The sequence below is a fragment of the Lepidochelys olivacea genome (assembly GCF_965140295.1).
Source record: "Lepidochelys olivacea isolate rLepOli2 genome assembly, chromosome: 12".
In the NCBI taxonomy this organism is placed as follows: domain Eukaryota; kingdom Metazoa; phylum Chordata; order Testudines; family Cheloniidae; genus Lepidochelys; species Lepidochelys olivacea.
Window position 1 is genome coordinate 4530675 of NC_140422.1, and position 27142 is coordinate 4557816.

The 27142-nt window shown below is 47.6% G+C and overlaps 1 protein-coding gene across 2 annotated transcripts in view; it reads left to right on the forward strand.

Moving 5' to 3' along the window:
* PSKH1 (protein serine kinase H1) overlaps positions 1-27142 on the forward strand; it is a 77428-nt gene that overhangs the window by 42179 nt on the left and 8107 nt on the right. The window lies entirely within an intron of this gene.

Here is a 27142-nt window from a genome sequence, read left to right on the forward strand (position 1 = left end):
AAGCCCTGGTCTACACTAGGACTTTAGGTCGAATTTAGCAGCGTTAAATCTATGTAAACCTGCACCCGTCCACACGATGAAGTCCTTTATTTTGACTTAAAGGGCTCTTAAAATCGATTTCCTTACTCCACCCCTGACAAGTGGATTAGCGCTTAAATCGGCCTTGCCGTGTCGAATTTGGGGTACTGTGGACACAATTCGACGGTATTGGCCTCCGGGAGCTATCCCAGAGTGCTCCATTGTGACCGCTCTGGACAGCACTCTCAACTCAGATGCACGATTGTTTGCCATTGCTCTGACGCAGGGAGGGCCGACTGACGACACGGCTTATAGGGTTGCCTTCAGGGAGCTAAAATCAACAAAGGGGGTGGCTTTACATCAAGGAGTATTTCAGGCAGGACTTCACGGAGGGTTCCAATAAGAAATGGTGCACCTAAGTTATTGTTCTTATTGGAACAAGGAGGTTAGTCTGGCCCCTGATTGATACATGGTTAGATTTACCTCGCAGCACCTTCTCTGTGAGTGACTGCAGTGTGACCTAGAGGAATGAGTCCCCTAGACGGGGGAGGGGGGGGAAGCAAATGAGTACAAAACAAATCTGGTCTATTTCTTGTTTTGATCCACTCCATCTATCTTTTACATCTTTGGCTGGCAGCAGACGGTGCAGAAGGACTGCATGCCATCCACATCTCAGGGCTGCTCGGCAGAAGATAGTACAATACGACTGCTAGCCATTCTCATCTCTTGCCTGCCTGGCAGAAGATGGTACAATACAACTGCTAGCAATCCGTATCACCTGCCTGCTCACCATAAGATGGTTCAATAGGACTGACTGCAGGACTAAAGAGAGTGACTTGATCAAGTCACTCCAAATTTAGTCCCTGCGCCCATGTCTGCCCAGGTGCTCCTGGCCGACGTGGCCAGGAGTACCTCGGACATGACTATGACAGCTACCAGTCCTATTGCACCGTCTATTGCCACAAGGCAATGGGTTGCTGCTACTGTGTAGCAACGCAGTACCGCGTCTGCCGGCACCCAGGAGACATACGGTGACAGTGAGCTGAGCGGGCTCCATGCTTGCCGTGGTATGGCGTCTGCACAGGTAACTCAGGAAAAAAGGCGCGAAACGATTGTCTGCCCTTGCTTTCACGGAGGGAGGGAGGGAACGGGGGCCTGACGATATGTACGCAGAACCACCCACGACAATGTTTTAGCCCCATCAGGCATTGGGATCTCAACCCAGAATTCCAATGGGCAGCGGAGACTGCGGGAACTGTGGGATAGCTACCCACAGTGCAACGCTCCAGAAGTCGACTCTAGCCTCGGTACTGTGGAAGCACTCCGCCGAGTTAATGCACTTAGAGCATTTTCTGTGGGGACACACACACTCGAATATATAAAACCGATTTCTAAAAAACCGACTTCTATACATTCGACCTAATTTCATAGTGTAGACATACCCATAGATTGTTTTGAGGTTCTCCTATTCTAAATTGGAATTTTTTGCGGTATTTAATCAGAGGAGGGAAATGAGAATCCCTCCCCAGGGAGCAGGGCCATGCCAGCCGCAGAAAGGATGCAGATGGGGGATGTGGGGATCCAGGACAGTGGTACAAGCATTGAAAGCTAGTTTTTGTGTGTATATATTGCTGCACATGAGACAGTAGTGTACTTTGTAGTTTCTTAGCTGTGGCATTTTCCCCAGAATCCTTCCCGTTTGGAGCAGAACTGGGCTCTAGAAACCAAGCTTTTCTTTAAAGCAATGGTTCTCAAACTTATTTGATTGGGCCCCCCTTCTTTGTGTCTGTAGTTGTTTACGTCTATTCCACCCCTCCCCCCAAGTACATATACCGCCACCCAGCTCTGAAGACAGAGCGGAGAGCAGTGGCTGCTGGCTGGGTGCCCAGCTCTGAAGGCAGAGCGGAGAGCAGTGGCTGCTGGCTCTGAAGGCAGTGCTGTGCCAGCAGTATATTTCTGAGGGCATTCAGCACTAAAAAATTAAAAATTGTGCACACAGTACTTTAAAATTCTGCAAAATTCTGCCAATTTTATTTGTCAAATAAATGTGAAGGCTTCAGTATGGCCTTGGGGAGCACAGGCCACTGGCTGCACAGAGATGACTGTGCATTTTCCTCCACCCCCCGGGACATGGACTTAGCAGTGAGGCTGCACCCAATCTGGCACAGCGTAATGACGAGGTCTGCCCCAGAAACTCCCCAGAGCCCTGCCTCTCTGTGTCAGGTGTACCAGATGTGGGCAGGCCGGCTCAACAGGGCAGGATCCAAGTGTGGAGGGGCTTAGTGGGGGGGAGAGGGGATCCAGGTGTGGGTTGAGGGTTCTGTGTGGGGCAGTCTGGGTGCGGGCAGCTCAGCTGGGGATCTGGGTGCAGGGGGATCCGGATGCACAGGGGCTTGTTGAGGGGGGTTCTGGATGCAATGATAATGGGACTCTACAGGGGGGTCCAGGTGAATGTGGTTGGGGTGGGGAGGGTCTGGGTGTGTGGGGGCATAGAGCTCGGCAGGGAGATCTGGGTGTGGTTTGTTTTGTTTTCTTAATATATGACTGAATCCGTATCTGAGCAAATCAGAGACTCATAGATTTTTAAGGCCAAAGTGACCATTCTGATCATCTCTGACCACCTGCATAACACAGGCTAGAAAATTTTACCCAGTGACTCCTGCCTCAAGCTCATAAAAATCTTTCTACCTGTCCTGACATTGCTATACCAACAAACGGAGTAACTCTCTCAGGGCTGGGATATCAAGTCTTTGCAAACAATGTTAGATACTGCTTTGACTCTTAGTGTTCATTTCATGGATCATTCTGGACAGTGGTGCTCCAGAAATGGAGGTAACGCATGCAATGGCTCTTTCAAAGTCCCCATCTCCACAAAGAAGCAAGCCTCATCACTACTGCCAATTTAGAAATGTCACTCTAAGCACAGGATTGGCTTCAGGCCTGCACCTCCTCAAACATCCCACCTGTCTCTGCTGGGCGACTGTTGGCTATGGTAAACCATACTCTAAAGGCCGATTCAGGGAGGGAGTGCTGTAAACCTTGGTAGGATCATAGCTCCAGAAATAGAAGGCTCCTCAACCCCAAACCAACCAACCAACCAACCAGAATAGGCCACTGAACCTGAAAAGAGCCAAAATTGGCAGGACCTGACCCCTTAAAGTACCAGAATAGCCTGTTAAAGCTCAGGGGGCTTTTGAGCCTTCTGTGATTCCGAAGGGCCGGTTAGCCCCACTGAGCCTAAGGCTGGCGATGGCTCGCTAATGACTGATCTGGCGAGGTGATTATATGGCCCCTATCACCATAGCATCCGCACACCTCACAAACAGTAATGAGTTCATCCTCCGCACCCTATAGGCAGAAAAGGGCGGATTATCATCTCCATTGGACAAATAGAGAACTGAAGTGAAGAGAAATTAAGTCATTTGGTGAAGATACATGGGGCAAAGCCTTGAGTTAAACCCTGGTTCCCCAGTGTCAGTCAAGGGCCCGGACCACAAGGTCATCTTTCCTTTGCAAGCTCACCAGAGGTTGGTGCCTGGGAGGGAACCACTGTTTCTCCCCCACCCCCATTTGACTCATGGAATCAAATGGCCAGAAGAGAGGAGTAGTGCCCAGGAAGGGGGGCATCTCCACCTCACCAAGGGCAATTCTTCAGAGTCTAGTGGAGCATCCAGCCTTGTCCCCTGCAGTATGCGTGTTCAGGTAAGTATTGCTGTCCGTTGTAGGCTGCATGCGTGTGTTCTCTCTGTGTGCTGTGGCCAGATAGTCAGCTCCGCAGACCTCAATTGAACTGCCCAAGAAAGCCACAGACTTGGTTCAGCAGCAAAGGCGCTCGGCCAGGTTTATTGTTAAAGCATGGTCCTAGTGCCCCGGCTTAATGGTTACAGCTACAGTAACACATGCATGCCCAGTACAATGGACCAGTTCAGTGAGTGGCAGGACTTTCTGTTTCTGTTTGTTTCTGCCGAACAAAGACACCCCCTCTGTAGCCCCTCTTTTATATACTGATACAAACAGGTTATGTTTTACCCCTCTGACATGGTTAGTTACCACCCTATACCTTGTACCTGTTGGTTCGATCAAAACGTCTCCATCCATTATCCTCTCATCCTAACCTTATCTTTAGGCGGTGTCAGTGTGTCCTTGTACCATCTTTGGGGATTGTGTTTATACCATAACGCTGTATTGGGGTGTTCTAGTACAGTAGAACCTCAGTTACCAGCAGCTCAGGAAAGGAGGTTGTTCGTAACTCTGAACAAAACATTTTGGTTGTTCTTTCAAAAGTTTACAGCTGAACATTGACTTAATACAGCTTTGAAACTTTACTATGCAGAAGATAAATGCTCCTTTTAGCCCTCTTAATTTAAATGAAACAAGCGCAGAAACAGTTTCCTTGTCTTGTCAGATCTTTTTTGAAACTTTCACTTTATTTTTTTTTAGTAGTTTACATTTAACACAGTACTGTACTGTATTTGCCTTTTTTTTTTTTTTTTCCTAATCTCTGCTGCCTGATTGCATACTTCTGGTTCCAAATGAGGTGTGTGGTTGACTGGTGAGTTCATAACTCTAGAGTTCGTAACTCTGAGGTTCCACTGTACTACCTTTCTTGAATGTGCTTACGTGACTACTGAGTGGCTAGTACTTCTTAGGACTGCTTGAGTTTTTGCAATGCCAGCCCAGTGTTTGCCAAGTTCATGCAGACAGTGATTGTAGCAGGGCCTGACTTTTGCTCACTTTAGTTCAGGCCTTAGGCCTTGTACCAGGCCCAATGCTTCAGGCTCTATCTACTACAGGTATCACTGCATCAGTTACGCTTGGGTCACACTGTCAAGCTTTTCTTTGTAACCAAGAGGGCTAGAAACAAACTGACTGAAAGCTGGGATTCCAATGTCATCACATGGCTATGGGCATTAGGGTTGCCAACCCTCCCGGTTTCACTGGGAGTCTCCTGGAATCAGGTCCTGTCTCCTGGAGGCTACTGCAGCCAAACCAGGAGATTTTGGGTGCTGACAGTCCGGTAGTGCAGCAGGGCTAACGCAGGCTTCCTGTTTGCCCTTGCTCCGCTCCACTTCTGAAAGCAGCTGGCACCATCCCTGTGGCCCCTGGGAGGTCAAGGGGTCTCCGTGTGCTGCCCCGAGCACCGACTTCGCAGCTCCCATTGGCTGGGAACTACGGCCAATGGGAGCTGTGGGGAAAGTGCCTGTGGGAAGGGGCAGCGCATGGTGCTCCCTAGCCGCCGCCTCCCCTCCTCCCTCCCCCCACCCCAAGGAGCCGCTGTTGGAGGGATGTGCTGGTCCCTTTTGGGAGCCAAATGTGGTAAGCGCTGCCCCCTCCCCCAGCCCAGAGACCACACCCAAATTCCCTCCCAGAGTCCACACCCTATACCCCCTTCTGTACCCCTGCCCCAGACTCAGCCCGGAGCTCCCTTCCCAGAGCCCGCACCCCATCCTGCAGCCCAACCCCCTGCTCCAATCTCAGCCCAGAGCCACCTCCTACACTCTGAACCCTTTGGCCCCACCCCCTCCCGCACAGCCCCTGCCCCAGCCCGGTGAAAGTGAGTGAGGGTGGGGTAGAGTGAGCGACCAAGGGACAGGGGCTGGAGTGAGTGGGGGTGAGGCCTCAGAAGGGACTGGGCCCTGAGGAAGGGGGGGGGCAAGGGTGCTTGGTTTTGTGCCATTAGACAATGGGCAACCCTACTGGGCAATGAGGCCCTAGGCATCTGGCTATTGGGCATAGGCCTTAGTCTGGCTGTGCCCATGGGTATATCTGAACCCCCTGGGAGGGTGCCTGGCAGAGGTCACAGGATTGTATTTTGATCATCTGTACAATATACAAATGACTGGGGTCTCATTTTGGCATCTCACGTGGTGAGGTCTCATGTGTGGAGCTTGGGAGAGTACCAAGCCCTGTTTCACAACCACTGACGTGCGCCCCTCTGGGGGTGAAAAACAACAGGTTAACAGTACATATCAGCTTAGGACAGGAGATGTTGTGTGTTCACTTGAACTGGAGGGATAATATGCAGAAGATGACTGTCCAAGTTGGAATTTGGGTGGGACTTCGTGGCTAACATACCTGTTCTTGGGCTCTTCAGTCTCAAATAGTTAAGATCTTCATAAGTCTTCCTGAAGAGTTGGGGCCTGGATTGGGGGGGTTGTCAGTAGTGTGTAAGAGGGAACAGCTCGCCACCCCAAATCACCTACATCACTTCTTGTGTCACCTTGGGTTTTTCTTGGAGGTCTCTGATCCAAATACTGAACAAGCCAGACCCTGCTTAACTTATGTGAAAAGATCCTTTCTAGCATGAGCTGAGTGTAGACAAAAGGGAGCTGTTAGCCTTTCTAATCTGTGGTGTTTTTAGGGAACCTCTCAACAAAGTGTCTGAGCTCTGGGAGAGGTTTCTTGGGTTTTTGAGTGTGTGGTTCAACCTAGTTGTAGCTGGTCCTTTGGTTTCTCTCCCTCCTCTGCCCCTTTTACACACACCCCTCTCTGCTGCTCTGTGTGAGTGCTCAGCTGAGGATTCAAAACACGTTTCCCAATTCACTCTTTATCTTGACTTAATTCTTTTATGGATTCTGCTGAAACCCGAGACTCTGCTAAGACAAGAGATCAGGGCTGATTGGTGAAATGGGAGCAGTGCAGACATCTGTGGTAAGGCATAGGCATCCTGCTGTTGGTTATTAGTGGTCCTGCTGTTATTGCTGCATACACCAGCCTGCTCCTGTGGTTTTATGCCTGACTGTGTGTCTATAGCTTGTGAAGTTCCATCAGCATAATATGCTCCACACACTGAGTGCACCCACTATTTCAGTGTATTTCTAATGATTAACTTCAGAGTTATCAGTATAGGGTAGCACTAAGCCACCCCTAAGAATTATCGGTTTGCCCATTTCATACCAATTGACCCTTCATCCCTGTCTGAAGAACGAACTTCCAGAGGAGATCAGATTGGTCCAGAATCTGACCTCTTTCAGGACATGCTTACGTGACCCTCCACCATCAGAAAGTCTGGTAGCAATGCTTAAAGTTATGATTACCCATTGCATTATACTAGAAGCCCCTGTTTCCAATTATTGGTAACTCTGCCAAACTTCAGTGGTTCTAGTTGAAATTTTCCATGTTTGCTCCCTGTCTCAAGGTTTTGAAAGTTTCAGCAAAAAATGGTTCAGCTTGAGCAAGGTTTGGAAAAAAGGCCAATGTTAATTTCTCCCCCTTTGCTTTGAAGAGCTCTGCAACCTCCAGTGTTTGGAGCAGGAATTTGAAGTCTGGCTGAGGCCGAGACCTGGGGTCAGAGATGTGCCTTTTGCTGTCTCCATGAAAATCTACCCAGATTTGACTGAGCTGTAAGTCTCTGGAAATCAACATTTGCGTATGCACAGAGTCTGAAATCTGGGAGTATTCCATCTGCACTAAGTATGTGCCAGCCTCTCAGAAATCCCTGTTACACCAGCCTCACTGAGCATGTTCCCAGGCCTAAAGCTGGTACACCAGATGGGGGAAATGCCACAGTAGGTGCTGCTGGCTCTTTAAACCCTGCCTCCCCACATGGGATAAACTACAAGGGACTAGGGGGAGTACAGCTCTTCCTGCTCTGCTAAAAGTAGGTGAGCTCCTGCCCCTGGCTTGGTGGTAGTGCTCCCCCACAGCTGCCCCCTCCTCGGCTGATCCTGGGGGACCTAACCTTTCTGTTGGTCTCTTGTGACCCACTGGGGAAGGAGTTCTGGGCACCAAGCACAGACTGAGAGTTCCAGTCTCAGCTCTTCTCTGACTGGTGGTAACAGTTGTGTGCACTTCACAGCCTTTAAAGGTGAGCAGAGCCTCATGCCCCTGCCTTGGGAGGCAGGCATGTCGCACTCTGTCCATTATACAGGTGGGGTAACTGAGGGATTGCACAAGGTCACTTCTGGCAGCTCTGGGAATAGAAGCCGGGGCTGGATTCTGAGCATCTGAGAGGCTCAGAAGATGAGGTAGGGATGGGAGAAGCCGCCTTTGTGCTTCCCAGAACCTGAGCTGCTCTTGGGGCCAGTGTGGCTCCCCTCAGAGTAAGTTAGCAGCCCCAGGGGCTGCTCTGACTTATGGCAGCTTTACATAACTGTGGGCTTCTGCAGTCCAGTTCTCTGGGCACTTCCCATCTCAATTCTGCCGTGCCCCTGCACTCGGAGCTATGATAGAGGCAGAATATTGCTGCCTACCTCAGCAGTGCTGTTGCACTGGGGGAGTTCCTATCAAGGCAGTTCTGCACCTGAATTGTCAAAAAGGGATCAAATGCAGAGTTAGAGTCTGCCCCAGGTCTCTAATGTAGTGGATTCAAGTCTAATTAATTTTGCTGTGCTGCCTTGCAGAATAAATGTGCCAAAGCTGTATGCTATCTGTAGTGTTATCTGTAAACACTAGCTAGACCACAGTCCCTGCCAGAGCCAGAAACAGACCCCAAGGTTCCTGATTCCCAGTTTTCTGGTGTCTGACAAATCTTCTGTGGCACATCTCCTTCTAGTGGCTTGTCCACTAAGAGGATAGCAGCCTACTACTGATACCAGTTACTCCTTTAGTTCAAGGTGCACATGTCTGTGTTGTGGATCTGAAAGTCAGCTGGTGATCCACGTAAGGGTCAGCATGGTTCTACATCAGAGGTGGGCAAGCTTTTTGGCCCGAGGGCCACATCTGGGTATGGAAATTGTATGGCGAGCCATGAATGCTCTGAAATTGGGGGTTGGGGTGTGGGCTCTGCAGTGGGGCCAGAAATGAGTTCAGGGTTTGGGAGGGGGTTCCAGCCTTGGGTTGGGGGGGTTGGGGTGTGTGTGGGGGTGCTGAGGCTTTGGCTGGGGATGCGGGCTCTGGGATGGGGCTGGGGTTGGGGATGCAGGAGGGTGCTCTGGGCTGGGATTGAGGGGTTCAGAGGGCGGGAGGGGGATTAAGAGGGTTGGGGTGCAGGATGGGGAGTGAGGGCTCCAGCTGGGGTGCGGGCTCTGGGGTATGGCCAGGGATGAGGGGCTTGGGATGCAGGAGGGGGCTCCAGGCTGGGGTGTGAAGCTGAGGGGTTAGGAGTATGTGAGAGGGCTCCGGGTTGATGCAGGGGGTTGGAGTGTGGGGGAGTGTGAGGGCTCTGGGGTGGGGCTGGGGATGAGGGGTTGGGGGTGCAGGAGGGTGCTCTGGGCTCAGACTGAGGGGTTCAGAGAGCGGGAGGGGGGGCAGGGGTTGGGGCACAGAAGGGGGTCAGGGGCGCAGGCTCCGGGCAGCGCTTACCTCAAGCGGCTCCCGGAAGCAGCAGCATGTCCCCAATCCGGCTCCTACGCGGAGGCGCAGCCAGGCAGCTCTACATGCTGTCCCATCTGCAGGCGCCACCCTTCCAGCTCTCATTGGCCGTGGTTCCCGGTCAATGGGAGCTGCAGGGGCAGCATGCGGACCCCCCTAGCTGCCCCTATGCGCAGGAGCCAGAGGGGGGACATGCCACTGTTTCCGGGAGCTGCATAGAGCCATGACACATGCGGAGTGGGGCAAGCCCTGGACCCTGGTCCCCGGCAGGAGCTCGAGGGCCGGATTAAAATGTCTGAAGGGCTGGATGTGGCCCTCCTGGCTGTAGTTTGCCCACCCCTGTTCTACATAGTAGAACATCTGTTCTTGGTTTGCTTTTTAAAAAATCTAGGAAATTACCTATAAAAACTACATCAAAAAGAACATTAAGGTTGCAAAGTCAGGCACTCAGAAGTTAGGAAATGCCAGAATTAAGGTTGCCCATGTGACCTTAACTTTGCCCCCTTGTGCATATGCCAGGAGTGGCCAAACTGTGGCTCTTGAGTCACATATGGCTCTTTTACCATTCAAGTGCAGCTTGCAGAGCCGCACCCCCCCCCCCCCGGCCATTCTCTATCTACCAGTCTGAGGGTGGGGGAGCTTGGGACCTCTGCCTTGCAGTGGGGTGGTGAGGCTAGGGGCTTCTGCCCAGTGAGGAAGAGGGTCTCGGGGCTCCAGCCCCACAGGGTGCACCTGCCGGGGCTCGGGGCTTCAGCCAGAGCGGGGCTGGATCCCCAGCAGGTGCCTCCCACGGGGCTGAAGTCCCAAGCCCCGGCAGGCATGCCCCAGCTCTCGAACTTGTGAAGATTGACATATGTCAGTAAGTTTGGCCGCCTCGGCATATGTCGTTTGAGACCATCTTGAATTACAGACATTTGTTCGACAGGACCCCTGCCTCATTCAGCGCACAGGATGGACAGTATATGAGGCAGACGATTGCAATAAGAGAAAGGAGGCTTGCTTGTGTTTCTAGGCTGGGACCCAGGACAGCTGGGATCTATTCTTGGTCAGCCATAGACTTCCCATGTGATGTATTGTAATGCAGACCCCAAGGGGGGGCTGAATTATAATTCACATAAAACCTTAATTCTGTCATTTCCTAACTTTTGAGGGCCTGTCTTTGCAACGTAAATGTCCTTTTAGCTGCCGTACATTGTATGTAGTTATATATACGCCAAGCAGAGTTCCCCCGGGCAGGGCAGGGAGAGGAGTAGAATGTGAGGTTCATTAGGACCTCACTGTGCAGCTCTAATTACCTAGGAGCTGATGGGTGCCAAAGAAACCCTAAAAGAGCTAGGAGAGCCCCCTTTTCCTAGCTGTGGTGCTAGAGAGCAGGTCACGACTAGCATGACTTCAGCACTGACAAGTGGCTACCCCTGCCCGCAGGCACTTCCCCCCCCAGCTTCCATTGGCCGTAGTTCCCAGCCAATGGCTACTGCAGTGGAATCAAGCAAGTTTAGATGCGTGAAATGGGTGGGGAGGCGGAAATCAAGATTAAGATGCTGACCATGGAAGAAGCACACTAAGAAGAAGTTATAATAGTATAATAATAATAATAATATAATATATAATATAACCCCTCTTTTTTTGTTTCATTTTACCAATGGGGAAACCAGCGTCCGTAGCAAGTCCATGACAGTGTGTGGAACAGAACCCCAGGGTCCTGACCTAGTGCAGATAGCTGTAACTACTAGTCTAGTACTGTCACTGGGTAGGGGGGATTGCTTACGCTAAAGTAGCTGCTGAGTGAGAGATGCACAGTGTTAGAGACCGGTTGGACCTGATTCTGCAAAACTTACACTGAGTAACATTTACTCATGTGAGTAGTTCCATTGACTGGTGAGGGGCGGAGGGAAGATCCCTGCTGTGTGCACTCGGGCACTCAAAGCATGAGTGTTTCTACACTCGCCAAGGTTTGACCATGCGGTGCATTCAGATTCAGGTAAAGTGAATGCATTAGTTTTGTCACTCTCTCTGGCACTGGTGCTACTGAGTTCTCTCTGTGCATCTCCTCCCAGAGACTCGGGTTCGCTCACAGCAGTGAATGCCTCCCTAAGACCTTACTGCCTAGCCCCACAGATAGAGGAGATCTGAGTAGCTTCTAGATAGGACTGAGTGGAATTCATTAACTTCCACAGGATTCAGAGCAAGGGGAGCTGACTCGCTTCTCAGACTGCGCACAGTCCATCCCTTCCTCGTTTCACCTTTGAATTAGTACAAGGCCAATGAGCAGTCCAGAGGATCAGTGCTTGCTGGATGATCTTGTTCAGTGAGGAAGGATGAGCTGGTGGTTAGGGCAGTAGTGTGGGGACTCAGGAGGCCTGAGTTCAGGTCCTCACTCTGCTGCAGCCTCCCTGTGTGACCTTGAGCTAGGCAGCTAGTTTGTCTAGGCCTCAGTTCCCAGCTGTTAGGTAGGGATAAGAGCCCTGCCCCACCTGCTTGGGGTTTTATGGGGATAACTATACTAAAGGTTGTGAGGGGCTTAGCTCTAACGGGGCCGTATCTGGGAAGGTATTTCCCCATTCAGTTACTGTAAATGTTAAGTCACTGGCTGCTCCCCTTGCTTGTCTTTTTGCTAACTCTCCCCAGCTCTTCAGCAGTCTGTTTCTCAGCAGTCATCAGTTACTATCTAGTCTCTAGGGAATTAAATGTGTATTGCTGTTTCCAGGATTCCCACCCTTGAACCTTGTCTGGGTGTGGAGTTACTTGAGTAGGGAGGTGCTTAAACCTAGAGTCCCCATAGGGGCTAACCACAACCTGCTCACATGTTTTTAAACATTTGTCCACGCTGGGTTCTAAGCAATGGTAAAAAATACATTCTCTGAAATGTGTGTATTAACATGCTTTAACACACCACTCCTTTCCCCAGTGCCCAGCTAGGAGAGTGCTGCGGGAGCGGTGGGGTGGTGGTCTATTGAGTCTGGAGCAGTGGTGTCTGATTCTAGCTGAGATACTCTGTGCTTGTGCAAGGAGGCTCAGCTGACTGTTTTCATTTGAAAAATCTGGGTTATAGGAGTTCATCACACCAGATGGCTGCACATACTTAGAGTGCTGTGGATTATTAAAAGACTGTTGTGTGTCCCTCTTTCATCCTCCCCTTCTCCCTCCTCCCTGCATCATCAAATTACTATTGAATGCTTGGGAATCTGTGTGGCGCAGAGTTTAGCACATTGCATCTTTTCATTTGGAAACATTTTGTTCCAACCTTTTTGAACTGTTCCCCCGTTCTGATCACTCCTTTCATGGCGCCATGGGCTAGGTAATGAACTGGCCTGAAGCACAAGCCTTTTGTCATTGGACCCCTAGCTTCAGGCCTTGTTTGGTTCACCACGGGGTGGGTTGTGTAGTCTCCATTAACCAGCTGGATGTTTGTCTAGATTACAAAACAACTACACGAGTTTAGGAAGCAGACCATTTCTGTGCTAGAGAGGTTGGTTAGGTGGTGGGAGTGCTCCAACCCCAGATTGAGTGGCATTGGCAGAGACGGGAAGGGGCCTGGAATAGTGTGTGTGTGGGGGGCGTCTGTGAGTCAGGATAATGATGCATTGTCAGAGCTGAGCAGGAGTCCAGAGGGAAATAGCCGGGGTGCTGTGGGGCAGGGTTGAAGTGCATTGGCAGAGCAGGGTGGCAGGACTGGGGCAGTAGGGGTGCTGTGGGGCAGGGTTGAAGTGCACTGGCAGAGCAGGGTGGCAGGACTGGGGCAGTAGGGGTGCTGTGGGGCAGGGTTGAAGTGCATTGGCAGAGCAGGGTGGCAGGGCTGGGACAGCAAGGGTGCTATAGGGCAGGGTTGAAGTGCATTGGCAGAGCAGGGTGGCAGGACTGGGGCAGTAGGGGTGCTGTGGGGCAGGGTTGAAGTGCATTGGCAAAGCAGGGTGGCAGGGCCGGGACAGCAAGGGTGCTATAGGGCAGGGTTGAAGTGCATTGGCAGAGCAGGGTGGCAGGGACGGAGCAGCAAAAATGAAACTTAGAAAACAATTCAAACGTGAAAAGTTATTTTCTTTCTGCTGTTTCTTTGGTGCAGTGATTTGAGGCCTAATAAAGTGACTTCGGCCCTGGCATGATTTTACAGGGTCCAGGCTCACTAGAGAGTGTGGAGTAGGGAACATTTTTTATTTGTTTATTTTGAAAATCATAGAATATCAGGGTTGGAAGGGACCTCAGGAGGTCATCTAGTCCAACCCCCTGCTCAAAGCAGGACCAATCCCCAATTTTTGCCCCAGATCCCTAAATGGCCCCCTCAAGGATTGAACTCACAACCCTGGGTTTAGCAGGCCAATGCTCAAACCACTGAGCTATCCCTCCCCCCGACATGCATGTCATCTATAGATCAACTGCCAAACATATTTTAATTTTAAAGTTAAAATGCAATTTTCCTTTGAAAAGTAACTGTAAAATGGGCATTCACATCCAGCAGATCTGCGGGCCCCCTCTTGCAAGACGTATGTCTGCTGGATCTGTTCATTTCTGTGCAAAAATATTTACTGCTCTTTATTCATGTTAGTGAGTTAGTGCAGATACGGTGAGCTGGATTGTAGAATGGCTCACGTGCTGATAGAATTGTTAATGTATTGAACTGTTCACATTGACTGTATACCTCTGAAATCCTCTGGAAGATAAAGGAGTGGCAGAAGTGCACCTGAGGGCAGAATATGGGCACGAGCCCAGTGTGAGTCTCAGACCCCAGGCTGAATTTGCAGGGCTGTCACTTATTTTTTTAAAAAAAAGGGGTGGGGGGTCCTTGTCTCACTTGTAATTAGAACACATTTGATCTGGACTTTCTGGGTCGTGGATCCTGGTGGGGCCAATATTAGAGTCACTTTTCAGAGCACAAACTGCAGTTTAAAACTTCCCTACTCCCCTTTTTGTGTATTGTATCTTTGGCCTGGATGATGCCAAACTAAATGAAATCACATTTTCTGTGTGGTTATTTCTTTATCCCAAGTGCCAAGTCTCATCCTGAGGCAGGTTAGGATTCAAATAATGAGTGTCCAAACAGGCATTGTAAGGTGCAATTCGTCTGCGTTACTAGTAGTAAAGCCGGGGGAGTATGATGGAGTGCCCCTCACTACTGCGTGAAGAACCATGTCTGTCCCCTTTGCTATTTGAATGGGTACGGGGTAGCTGGAATTGAATGTAAAACATGAGCTTAGTGGCATCCTAAATCTGGGTTAAAAAAAATGAAGGGATGGCACCATGAAGTAATCTAGGCTCCAGATGTGGCGATAGTTAAAAATGTTTTCCAAACCTGGATATAATAGAAATGTTTTAAAAAACTGTCTTGGAAGTTTTCGGTTTGGTTGCTGGATGTAAAGCTTCTCCTGTAATGTTAGGAGCCCACCCACAATAATTTAGTGCTAGACTAGTGGGTGAGAGTGACGTGGACTAGACACTGACCATCTTAGTTTTGCTGCTGAGCTGAGCAAAGTGGTACAAAATACAGCAACCAATGGCACAAAATGCAGCAGCCAATCTTTATCGCAACATGGTCACCCCAAACACATCACACCAGTGCACTGCTCTCTGCGCTGAATATAAAGTAATGTGCAAGGTCTCTGCCCTGGTATTTAAAGCCCTCCAGGGGATTGACCCTAGCTACCTGTGAGCTCCTCTCCCTCCATGACCAGGGCCTCCCACAGCAGCTCTCTTTGGTATGTTGAATTTTGTGGGAGGAGTCGGGCATTGTGGTGATAAGTGGCAAATGAATACCTACATAAAGTGACCTGTGACTGTGTTAATGCAGATCAAAATTTTATTTTACACCTGTGAAAGTATCTGGCTTCAGTTTGGATTGAAAGAAGGTTGCTGTTGAAGCCAGGGAAAAAATAAACTTGAGCATTTTCTCTTTGAGTGATGTGATCGGCACTAACTGTTGGAAATAAAGGATTGGCTTGAATTTGGGATGGTGCAAGGGCATGGTGAGGTGGAGGGGTATATCCCCCGAACGCGGCCAGGTTTGTAGTGTTCCATGAACTACAGGACACAAGATAATTACAGCTAGGCTTGTGGGAGGAGATGGACTGTGAAGATGCTCTGAATCTGAAAATGAGATACAAATCTATTCTGAACATTTTAAAAGGGATTTAAAATCTCTTTCCTGCTCTTTTGTTTTCACAATGGAAGGATACATTGAATAAAACCCTCCTCAGCCTCTGACCTGGTTTTAAAAAGCCTTTTTGAGTGAATGAAATGTAGACTGACATTCCACAGTGGAAGAGCAGTAAGCCAGGCCAGAGTGTGCATTAGTGTCTATTGAGGAGCTCTCTGGAGATTGAAAACACAAGGTAATGCACCTGAGAAGTGCTGACACTGGCCTGGCTTATTGCTATAATCTAAAACGGGGGAAGCTGGCATGTGTGTGTGCACCTGCAAAAACGTACATGATTTACTGCACACAAGAAACTTGGCCATCTTTTCACAAGAATGGACAAAAGAAGCCACGATGAGCCACGACGACCATGTTTCGTTCATCTATTTCTGTGGCTAGAGCAGAAAAATAGCCACCCTGCAGGCGTTCACTGTTACTATAGAGGCATGATCCTGCCTTTACATTAAGCCTGGATCTGGTTTCTCACTTCTTTGTTTTGTATAAACAATATAGTGTAGCTTCCTAACATTTACGGCATATAAATATTGAAAGAATAAAAATTGTAAATACTGAATTTTCTGTGGATTTTCATCTAAATCTGTTAATTTGAGTTAAAATGCATTTTAAAATGAAATGTTAAGGAGTTTTTCACGATCTGATCCGTTTTCAGATTCTGTTTCCTAACATATGGCTGGTTTGATGCCATTCATGCTTTCTGTATAAGGGCTCTGAAGTGCATGCTAATATAAATAGCAGTGAGTGGAATAGGTGAAATCTGACCTCCCAGCACTGTGCACCATCCCATAGGCTAATGGGTATTTTGATGAGACCCTCTCCCTCTTCCTCCAACTGGGAGTCTGATTCAGCTGAACTATGGTACACTTCGGTATTTTACTTGCCATGTGAAAACGAGGCTGCCTCTCGTCATGGTGGCCACTTCTTGGCTCTTTGTTTCCAGTGGGACTGAAACCACAGTTTTGCCTTCTGCAGTTCGGAAGCTGTGAGAAGATGGCCCATGTGACAGAGCTCAGCTCAGCTGGGGAGAGGTGGCCAAGCTTCCTGGGGTTGAGACGTTCTGAGTTCCAGGGCCAGGGGCTCTCCAGTGTCTGTTAACGCTGTGCAGCTTGGATAGACTCTTCTGCTCTGAGAGCCAGGCCTGGCCTGGCGGGCACAGGTCAGAGATCAGCACTCAACAGGCTCCCCTGCCCTGGAGCACAGGCTCCGTTGTGCTGGAGTTGGGAAGAGTAGAGATGAACTTGCTGGACCCCCTTATATACAGTGAGCCTAATCTGCTATCTCTCCTTCCATAGCACAAACATCCCTGCTCCCTCCATATCCCCACTGAGATGAGTGGAGTAGTTTGCACTTCTCTAAGATCTGCTGTTTCAGGCTGTCTCCAGATTGAGGAAGACAACACTGCATTGATTACATTCAGCCCATGCTTCTAGGGTTTGCAAAGAAGAACCCAAATGGCTAAAAACATAGATACATTTTAATGGAAGATTGGACTCTGAAGCACAGTTCTGTGTCAAGGGGTGGATTCTGTTGTGAATTCCTTGGGTGCAGAATTGCAGAGTACATACACAGGGTCCTGCCATGCTCTGACAGAGGGTGGGCAGCAACCCGCTCTCAGTGAGGAGTTGCACTTGTGTGCTCCCCAAAAATAGGCAGCTCAATTTATAAGAGGAAAGATTAGACCTGTTTCCACCTTAATTCTTGGTCCTGAATCTTCAGCTGATAATAGGTGGCTTGCTCAGTTCCCAAGGATTCTGCTGTTCAGCGGGTGTTATGTGTTTGTATTTTAGGGCTTTGGCTAGCACCCACGTCCTTTACTTGTTGCAGACACTCTAGCTATCCATCTGTAATCCAGTGCTATTCCTTTGTGAGCAGCTCAGACTCCCTGATTAGTGGGGCAGCGTTTCTCACTCTTTGGACGTTCTTCTGAATGGTGTTTCTTTGCACCCTACTAAAACCCTGGAGCTTATTGTGACTGGAGAACGAAGAGCTAGATGCCACACTCTTCTTTGAAGGGGTTCAGGTTGTGTTGGTTTGTGGCTTCTCATGATTACATGTCTTAATGAATGGAATTGCATGAGGGGTGATTTTGCGTTATGGAGCAGTTTCTAACCTTGCTCTGCTTTCCTTGGAAGATGTGCTTTGTGGAGGTGATTCATATGTGAATGGTATAGACACCAGCCAGGCAAAGAGGCTTAATTAGCGCTAGTTACAGCTGGGAGGGCTCTAAAGGAACATCTATGCTACAAAAAAAAAACAAAAAACAACCCAGCTGCAGCGACTCTCAGAGCCCAGGTCAACTGGCTTGGGCTGGTGGGTCTCGCACGGCAGGGCTAAAAATTGCAGTGTAGACTTTCCTGCTTGGGCTGGAGCCTGAGCTCTGAAACCCAGTGAGGGGGGAGGTCTCGGAGGACAGGTTCCAGCCCAATCAGGAACATCTACACTACACTATTTTGAGCCCAATGGCGCAAGCCCTGCGAGCCCAAGTCCAGGTCTCTACTGCAGGGGAAGTATTGTGCTGAGGTAGACTTTAACTCCTTCCTTTGTCATGCTGTGATTTAGTGATCTATTGTATGGCATTGCCACCTTGATGCATGGTTCAAGACAGCATGGCTGCTGCAAGAGAGCAGCAGAGTCATTTTCTCCCTGCAGAATAGACGGGGACTTTTGGCAGGTACAGGCATTTCCTTCCCACTGACTTTCCGTCTTTCAGCCTTAGCAGCGATAGTTTTCCACTCTGAACCTGGTCTGTATCCTGTGTCTGTCTCATGAGCAAGGCTGGAGGCCATGTGAAATGAGGTCCCTAGCGCCTTGCCCGGGCAGAGGGCAGTGGAATAGCTGCTCACGCTTAGGTAGTTGCTGCTAACAAGCATTGGATTCTGCTGAGGTTCTTTAGCTTTCTTTGCAGAACAGTGTGAAAAGTCCTGCTGTAATTTGGGGACCAAAAGAATAGAGTGAAGCTGAGTGAACGTGTGCAGCAAATCTGTAACTGCAGAAATAATACACTGAACTCAATTTTGGGGGGATGGGGGAGAAGGGTTTGGGTGGTAAGAGTGTTATACCAATAAATTAAAAACCAGCAGGATCTTATTAAAGAGGAAAAGGCAAAATACCACATTTATTGTGAATACAGAAAGAATCATAGTAAGCAGTTAGTTATAGCTATAACATTCCATTCAATCTCATATTTATTCGCACATTCATTCATACACACACACACACACAGGTTCTGTAAGGTTGTTATCATAGTTACCAGCCTTAGAGTTGCTCATGCCAAGCCACTGGCCAGGTGGCCTGGACATGAGGAGGGAGCAGGGCCTTGGCAGATGCTCTTCTGATGCTCCTAGAAGTTGGTTTGCAGAATCAGACCCCAAAGTTCTCACTTTCTAGAGTCCATTTTTATAGGAGTTTCTTCTTACGCCAGTCTATGGGAATTGCTTCATCATGCTGTTGCTGAATCAATCAGCAGATAGCACATTCCTGACGGCTCCGTGCTGCTAGATATTATCTTGTTCTTTGGTTTTCCCATTCTTGAGGCTGTTGGGTGGATTCCAGTCTGCCGTCCGGGGGTCCCCTGGTTATTTCCACTTGACGCCTTCTTCAGCCGCCGGACACTGGATTCTTAGGCTGGCACCTCCCTGATCATTCAGTTATTATCCACACCAAGCATCCATCCGCATACATCCTCTATCTCTATTTTAATCACAATTGTTAATACAACAAAAGGGCGGGGAGTCTCTGGGTGCTGTTTCTGTTGTTACAGGGTATTGCTTTGAGTCTCTCTCTGTGTGAATTGCTTTGAGAACAGACTCTGTCTTAGAATGTACTAACGCAATTAGCAGCTTGCAAGTTTCACACATAGAGGGAGAGAAACAGCACCAAAAACCAAGAGACCTCTTAATTAGTAATACCCTGGAATTTAAACTCTGGGGAATCAAACTCCTTTGTGATTTTAATACAGAACTTCTTTAATATGATCCAACAAGAGTAGTGTGAAGACTTCTTTGATTTTGGCTGAATTTCGTGTTCACAGAAATGAAGGATTAATAGCAATGTTCAGAGACTGGCAGAATGGTGATGAGATTGTGTTATGCAAGTTTTCCCCACAGTTCTGCCATGGCACCTCAGTCCTGACCTGCAAGACTCCAGGGTCTCCCTTGACCAGATACTGATACCGTGCCAGCTGGTGTGGTACTTTTATGAAATGAACAAACTTAATGAACAAACTTCTCCAGGGACTAGGGCCTGCGAAAATACTAAACTCATCTCACTTGTGGCCTCAGCAGTATATATTCTTATTTCTTTTTAAAGAAAGGAGTTTAATTAAATAAAATCAAAGATATGTACAGTACAGCAAGTAAAACCTCCTGTAGCATAAACAGATCAATAAACTGATTTGTGTTTGCTGACCAGAAGAGATTTCTAATTACGAGTGCTCCATACTCCCTGTTAGTGATGGAAGTAGAATAATTGGAAGGATAAGAAATCCAATTCGCTTTTGTTTGGAGTTTGTTTTTGTTCAGTTTAATTTAACTGGCTTGGTGAAACAGGCTCTTCTGTTGCGGATGAGCTTGGCTACTTTTGAGTCCCGGTTCCTTATTCAAAGAGTGAGGTTGTTTACAGATTTCGTCAGTGAAATGGTACATGTTCAGATACGTCCTCTTCTAAAGTGACATGAAATGACCCATTTTATGTTTGTCCCTGTTTTTTGAATATGTTCTCCTGAGACACATCTCTAGTTCGCCCATTCTGCATTGGGCAAATGCCTCTTAATTTGAATATGTCATTGGGGTTTGAACCTGTCTGAATGACAGAACATCTCTTTGGTCACCCCAGGTGACATGTCCATGTGACTGTTAACAGTCCTGCATGAGAAATAACAACTCAGTGCATGACCTGAAGCTTTATGTCTATGCAAACGGCTGCTACATGTCAGCCCCCAGCCTTATTTGCCCAAATACATCTTGAATATATGTTTGAATTTTACCTATGTGACAAACAGGTGTTGGGCAGGAGGCTTATCTTTAAAGCCTCCCAGCAGGAGGGAGGGAGGATGGCTGTGTTTCTATAATTTCCAGGACTCTTGTCTTAGGGAACAGAGCACATCTGTCTGCCAGGTGACCAGGGATGTGTCTTCAGATGTCAGGAGACAGCTTGAATATGGCAGGCAACCTGTGAGCTCCAGGTGCCTGTGTGCTTAACTCTGGGCTTGGGGGCTTGCTTCTTCTCTGCTGTACATTCTCTTTATGGGCTTCTGTTATCTACTTTCCATCAGAGTTTGTGAAAGTGATAAAAATGCCAGGGGAAGATACAAGGCGAGCACTGAGGGGTAAGAGGAATTAGCTAATGTCTGTCCACATGAATCCCAATGCGTGGGACAAGAAAGTTTTCAATCAGGAAGCCTTGCTGAGGCCACCTTGTGAAAATACATTGGGATTTAGAAAATAGTTAGCTAACCTTTGCCATGGGCATGGAAGGAGCATCAAAACAAAACTGGACTGATGCTTTCTTGAACAAACAACTTGTATGCACAAGAAGCCAGAGTCCCTCCAGTCTTATTTCAGAGTAGCAGCTGTGTTAGTCTGTATCTGCAAAAAGAAAAGGAGGACTTGTGGCACCTTAGAGACTAAAATTTATTTGAGCATAAGCTTTCGTGAGCTACAGCTCACTTCATCGGATGCATTCAGTGGAATACATTTGTTAGTCTCTAAGGTGTCACAAGTCCTGCTCTTCTTCCTCCAGTCTTATGTGAAGTGTAACAACTAATGATTGATTTCCCTCACTTTATAGATTTAAGTCTGGTACGGTTGTTGAAGATCTAGCACAATGGATTTATTTGCAATGACCTATAGTGGCTTTCTTAAAAGATGGGAGCAATATTTTCAGAGGCTATAAACTTTGTTGGTTGTAAGCCTACATTTAAGAGAGAGGAAGAAGATCCTGTTATTGTCAGTGATATCTGCAACAGGCAGCGTTGACTAAGGTCAAAAGACTTTATGTGAATTTGAACAAATTCCCCAGGAGAAACAAACAAAACAGGTCATATGATTCCCCGACTTTTGGTCTCCGGTCACCAGAGGGAAAAGAGCTGTCCCAAGATATATGATAAGGAATCACAATTGCTAGTGACGTTGAAATAGGTAATGATGATAGAGATAACGAGGGATTTTTTTTTTTTTAAACCAACCAACTCTCCCTTCCCCCAACATTGCAGGGAAATGGTACGACCACAAGACGGGTATATTTTCATCTCCATGTCCATTAACATTTGATATTAAGTTGAGTCAGACATATCTGACCCTAGCACCAGCACAACGTTGTTCGCAATGCGGGACCTATTTTCGACAAAAAAGCGCATGGTATGTTTGTCTCTGAGTACAACTCTTACGGCAAAAGGTTCTAGGAAAAAATGCTCCATCTTGGAATAGGAAAGGAAAGCATATAAATGTACTGGATGCATTTGGTCATCCATAAGAATTCAAGAGAGAACAAATCGGGATTACCATGTGAAAATAACTGTCCCAATGAAGGACTCAAAGTCACTTGCATGAGGACCTGCATTTTTCAGTTGCTCCAAAATTTTCACCTTGTGAGCTTCTATATCAAGAGGCAAATGCGAGGTGTCTTCCCATTTCAGTGTGGATTCAGTTTTGTGAGTGATAGGTAAATCTTTAAATGTAAAATGAATCGACCATTTCTATGATTATCTCTTGGTATTTTGAGTCCAACTGATGTAAGGAAATTTCTCTTATCATGAAGACCATATTCTTTGGCTCACAATATAAATGGTCTTTATAGCAGTCATTCAATACCCAGGGATGCTAGAACTAGGAGTGCTGGCTTGAAGTGGTTTCCATCGTACACAGGGTTTACAGTTTTGTTAATGGCTTTTAGCACCCCCACTATACAAATTGTTCCACTGCCACTGGTCAAGATGGTTTCTTGAATGACCGTAGTTCGTTTGTTTGGGTTTTTTTTTAAATATAATGCTTTCCAGCCATTGATCATCAGCAACCACAGCTTCAACCTCTTGTTTCAGAGATTTTGTCAGTTGGATTGATGATTTCCCAAAACTTGAGCTTGGATTCTACACAGAACTATTGTGTCTGACAAAAGGATTTCTGGATATGGGTTTTTCCCCCATCTCTGAATTAGGTACCGGATACTCATCAGAAGATTCTTTGTGATAAACCAGCATTAACAAGGTTACCATTTTAACTTTGCTGGAATCTCACCAGGGACCTACATTTAGAAATGACACAAGCTTAAAAATTCTCCCCTTTTGCAAGGGAGACTGGAAGGAAGGAATCTTCCCAGGCTATCCGTCAAGAAAATCTTAATTGGATCTATGGAATCAGTGGCGGCAGCATCTAAATAATCAGCCATCTGTTAATCTGGTCTTAGACGACTCTGATATTACATACACTTTCACAACAGTTCAGGAGTCAGAGAATTTTCTCCTTTATATATTTGCCCCATTTTTAAGTAACCCTAGCTGTATTTTTAACCTCTTCATACAGAATTTGTGCCTTCCTGATCCGGAGCTGCTCTGGGAACTAGAGAGTTTCCTGGGAGCCTAAGTTACAGCTCATAGTGCCCAGCGGGCTGCAGAACTGCCTGGAATCTTTGCAGGCTGGAGCCCGCTACGCCAGGCTTGGGAGGGGTCCTTGCAAGGCAGCCATATGGCTGTCTCCATCATGCCTGTGCTGAGTTTGCACTGGTTTAACTGGGTTGGCTTTTAAACTGATTGTAGGTGAACTAGTGCAACTTCTGTGTGTGGACAGGGCCTTAATTTCCCATTGGTAAAATGGGGCTAAGAACCCTTCCTCTCTCCCACCCTTGTCTGTCTTGTCTAGCTAGATTGCAAGCTGATGGGGTCTCTTCTGTGTGCTTGTACAGTTCCTAGAGCTCCTTAAGTTGAGGACCAAATGGAACAAGAACAGTAAATAGCTTTATTTAACAGTTTTGCTCCTGGACAAACCCCCAGAATGTCATGGTTTATGGACTATGACGTGGATATTACTTTGTGCATTCCCCAGCTAATGCTAAAACTAAGCCTTCCTCGTTGTCTGCTGCAGGCGGGAGCTACGGCTGCTCCGGGCGCAGGTGGAGGCAGTCCCTGGTCCGTGTCAGGTGAGGTTGAAAAGCAGGGTTGGAGGGGGAGCGCCTGTTGCAGAATGAAGTTTTGTCTCCTCTTCTGGTGGCAGGAGCCAGAGTTGGTGGCTTCAGATGAGCAAACGAAGACCAAATCAGGGATGAGGCCTGAGGTGCAATTGGCTTTACATCCATTAAATTCATAGACTTTAAGGCCAGAAGGGACCCTTGTGATCATCTAGTCTGACCTCCTGCACATTGCAGGCCATAGAACCTCACCGTCCGACTCCCGTAATAGACCCCTAACCACTGGCTGCGTTATTGACTTCCTCACACCATGATTTACAGACTTCAAGTTACAGAGAATCCACCATTTACATTAGTTCAAACCGGCAAGTGACCCGTGCCCCATGCTGCAGAGGAAGGCCTAAAACCCCTAAGGTCTCTGCCAATCTGACCTGGGCGAAAATTCCTTCCTGACCCCAAATATGGTGATCAATTGTATCCTGAGCATGTAGGTGAAACCCTCCAGCCAGACACTAGGGAAAGAATTCTGCATAATAACTCAGAGACCTCGCTGTCTCTGACCATTGGAGATGCTTGCTAAAAACAGCTCCTGATGGGCCATATGACATTCTAGGCACCCTCCCCAATCTCACACAAGAAGTTTGACAGAGCAGGGAATTGAATCTTCCAGGCTAGCTCCCTGCGGTATCATCCTTTGCCCTCTGGTGATTTCTTCTGGCCTTAACCTCTCTATAAATCTCTGTTAGTTTCTCTGATTAGCTAATACTTAGGTTAGCCATAATCTGAAGGCTTCACATCTCTCATGCGAGGGAGAGAGGATTGCTTTTGGCAGAGATAGATAGCAGGCCTATGGAGTTTCAGGACATTTAAAAAACTTTTTCTGGCCATGTTGCACAAGAAAGAGCATTCTGTTGGACTGTGAACGGTATGTGGACTCCACAGTTTAAAATAGCTGGGTGGTTCTTTCCTGCACAAGGAAAGAGAGAGAAGCAGAGGACAGATATATAGGTCTTTACACTTTACATTTACTTTTATTGTTTAATATACGTATTGACACCAAATAGTTGCATGTCTGTGCATTGGCCTAGTTGTGGTGACTGTATCCAGATCCTTGTCTAGCTCATTTCATTACTCATATGCTAGGGATCTGGCCAGGTGTTTCTTGAATGCTGCTGGATATTTATTCATCACATAGAGTGTTTACAATACTACAGTGATGAAAGTGACAAAAAGCCATGGGGTGCGAAGAGAGACAGACAGACACACACACACGATTTCATAGCTCTGCCATCGCATTGATGGAATCCGCAGATCTCAGTTTTATCCCATATCATTCGGCAGCTACACTGCCTCCTCCACCTTATTTCTGCTATGACTTCTGCTCAGATTTTTTCCTACCTCCTCCACCATCTGTCCCCTTAACCTTCTAGCACACAAGGAATTTTCAAAATTGTCTGTTTTGTGCTACCATATTTTGTCACGCACAAAAAAATACACAGGGTAAAGCACTACAAACAAGAGTAGCTGCATGTGTTTGTGCTGCTGTAAACTTGCATGGCAGCACTTTCATGTGTTCCTGGGAAGGGAGGGGTATTGAATTATTTACTGGGTTATACACTTTTTCTTTCAAATTGCAATGTTTTGTGGATTTTTTTTCCCCCCTAAGTTACAAAAATTAGTTACAAAAATTCCTCATATTTACAACATCAGCTGTTGACTTGAGAACACAGTCTTTGGAATGTGTATGTGATTTGTCGGCTAATTGGAGTTAACCAGTGACCTATTTTGTCATTTAGACATAGTCAACCCAGGTCATGTATTCAGATCACAGACGGCCTGGAGCCTTGTCTGTCTTATGCATGCAGGGGAGTAAGACTAGGTCTCAGCTGAAGACCTGCCTTGTCTTAGGTTTGAGTCTGATGTGGAGCACAGCTCCTGGTCACGAGCGATGCTCCTGGTGAGGCAGGGAGCTGGAGAGGGATTGTGACTCTTGGCGAGGGTGTGTCCAAGTCACAACCCTTCTGGAACAGGGCAGGCTAATGCTCCTGGTGAGGCAGGGAACTGGAGAGGGATTGTGACTCTTGGCGAGGGCGTGTCCAAGTCGCAACCCTTCTGGAGCAGGGCAGGCTAATTGCTCTTTTTTTTTTTTTCTTTTTTCTCTTTTTTTCAGGGCTGTGCCTAAAGGTGCAGTCTTGCCACCAGTATGCATTTGTGATTGGGTGCTGGCACGTAGCAGCCCTTGGCACAGCAATAAAGCTTTGGGTGGGGAGTTGAGTCATTTCCCTGCTGGAGCTGTCCAGCATCTGAATAAACAAGGCACTCTGAGTGACCCGAAAGGTGTTGTCATTCACACACATTCAAACCAGAGTAATTTATTCAAAGTAACAGGGATTTGTGTGACGGGGATTGGGGTGCCTTGGGTGAGATCAGAAAAGTTTATTCTTAAAAACATGAACAAATATTTTTAATTTTGTAATTGTCATGTTAGACGGTGACATCTGAAAATCTAGAGTAAGACAAGGGCAATAAGTAATACATCATTGGTTCATAAGAAATTGGGAGTAACCTGCCTCAGCCTTACATTGCACGGGGGGGGGCCTGTGTGTATGTTTGCGTGTGAGAGCGAGCGTGCAAACATAGGCAGTATTAATACCCCCTCAGTTTTGATTTACGTCAGTCTATCCTGAGATTTCTTAGGTACGCGACTGATGAGAAGAGCAGAGTGAGTTATGGGAACATGCGTTGACAGACAATCGCATGTGGTACCTTTTTATGTTCACGGACGCATGTTTTGGGCCTGTGGCCAATACTGGTTTAATCAGCAAACACAATCTGTTTGTGTGGCAACTAAAAGAATTTCATGTGGAAGCACAGTGGTGTATAAAGGGTAGGCCATGTCATCAGGGAACAGAAACAATTGTGCATGCTTTAGTCACAGGGTTTGAATGGTGAATTCCACATTTCTAATACTCAAGCAGATACTTGCCGTGGGTTATTCATTAACAGCTCATAGGCTGAAATTTGGTCAAATAAATTATTTATTCCCAGAACTGAAAAATGAACACATATCTAGAAATCACACACTGCCAGTGGGCAGGAAAAAGGCTAAATTCACAGGAGCCTTTGTTCACAACAAACCATTCAGCTGACCCTGCTGACGAACATTTAATTAGTGGGCTCTGTCAAGTAGGGAAGATGAATTTCAGGGGAGCAGGGACTCTGACTATGCAGAATGGTGGGAGGCTTTTCTGAGATTCTGTTGAAGTGTGACGCATCAGAGCAAATGGCTGTCATGGCAGGGGGGTGGGATCAGCAGGGTCAGGGGTGTTTGAAATGTACGCTTGTCAGTTTTAAAGAAATTGTGCCCCCCCAAAACAACATACTGAGAGGATTGTAGCCCCGGCCCAGAGCACTAGCATGGAATGTAAAGCCAAAGGGTCGCATCCTCCGCTATAGCTCCACTCGGGCCATACCAATTCCCACCAGCTGAGAACCAGGCCCAAATATGTGTGGTGTTGGTAAGGGCCAGTGGCCTGCAGAGCAGGGGAACAGAGTTCAGGATCTGGCAGGTGCCGTCAGTCTTTGGGGCTCAGAGTCCAGAAGAGGAGGAGG